Raw genomic sequence first — 1451 nt, forward strand, 5'->3', positions numbered from 1 at the left:
TTTGATTATTAACTGAAAAATATGTAGTTCAAACTCATCCATAGACAACGCCAAAGACAGCCCTGACAACAAGCTTCTGAAAGGTCACAGACATGTAACCATTATAGAGCACAGTTCTCTGATGACTATGAAGTTGCCACAAATCAGCATCCTCTCAATGGCAGCTGAATATCTTACAGGTTCTATATTTTACATCTATTAGTTACAGCACATTTGTTTATTTCCTGATTCTTATAACCAGATATTCAATGCTAAAATTGTAAACATTAACTTAGTCATATATGCTTCAGAACAAAATAAAATTAATATTACAGATACTGTTGGACATTCTTCTCCCAGCCATTATATTTTCCTCTTTTCTTCCCTAAAACTAATCACCATTCTGAAGTCTACGTGAATCTGTCTGAGTAAGATCAAACCATAAAGAAATGGAAGAATGCTTTCACTTTGATCTTCTATTGAACAATCCAACACGCAGTGAAAAAGATACATTACAGAAGGCTAAACCAAAGTGGATAAACATAGCTGTTCAATGCCTATTTAGGTTTGCATGGAACAGATTAATAGTTTGGTGAGCAAGGCAGTCTGTGAAGATTGAGATTTTCCAACCTAGAGAATCTAGAATGCTTTATAAGTTAAATTAAGGAAAGGAAAGAATAATTAAAAAAAAAATGTTCTTGTTCTTGATGACACAATATAGAATATTTGTTATTGCATTACAACAATATCAACCTGTTAATTGCACGATCAGGTTTTCAGAAACCTGGGGTGTGACCTTCACAGCTTTACACGGTTCCTCTATAAAAAGGGGTCTTTAAGCCAGATGGTCAGTCTTCAGAATTCTGTGGTTGAAATCAGGTATAAATAATCTTTGAAGAACGCACCCAGTTAACTGCCCTGTCACCTCATAAATATTGGTTAACTTATACTGAATACCTACTAGAATGTAATCTAGTAAAACCTAGCAGAAATAAAGTATAAATGCTTGTTGTTGTTAAGCGCCGTCGAGTCAGTTCCGACCCATAACGACCTTGTACAGGGTTTCCGAGCCTGTAAGTCTTTACGGGAGCAGAACGCCTCATCTTTCTCCCGTGGAGCGGCTGGTAGTTTCGAACTGCTGGTATTACTTTTCCCAGCCCGATTCGTAACCACTACGCTACCAGAGCTCCTTAGAAGAATCATAATTCTACTATGATTTAGGACTGTGATTTAGGACACTGAGCTCTATTATGTATGTAAATTCAGAGTAATAGAAAATGTGTTTCACATAACAAATGAAAGCATATAAAAGAGATACCGCCACAAATTATGTTTTCAAATGAAACCACCAGGTTTATATCAATAGAATTAAATATTAGCAACCATAATAAACAATCTATTATTTGCTTGGTGCAGCTATGTACCCAGTTTTAGTGCCTCTATGTGTGTTGTTGTTGCTGTTAGGTGCCATC

This window comes from Chrysochloris asiatica, unplaced genomic scaffold (genome assembly GCF_000296735.1).
Source record: "Chrysochloris asiatica unplaced genomic scaffold, ChrAsi1.0 scaffold00017, whole genome shotgun sequence".
NCBI lineage: Eukaryota > Metazoa > Chordata > Mammalia > Afrosoricida > Chrysochloridae > Chrysochloris > Chrysochloris asiatica.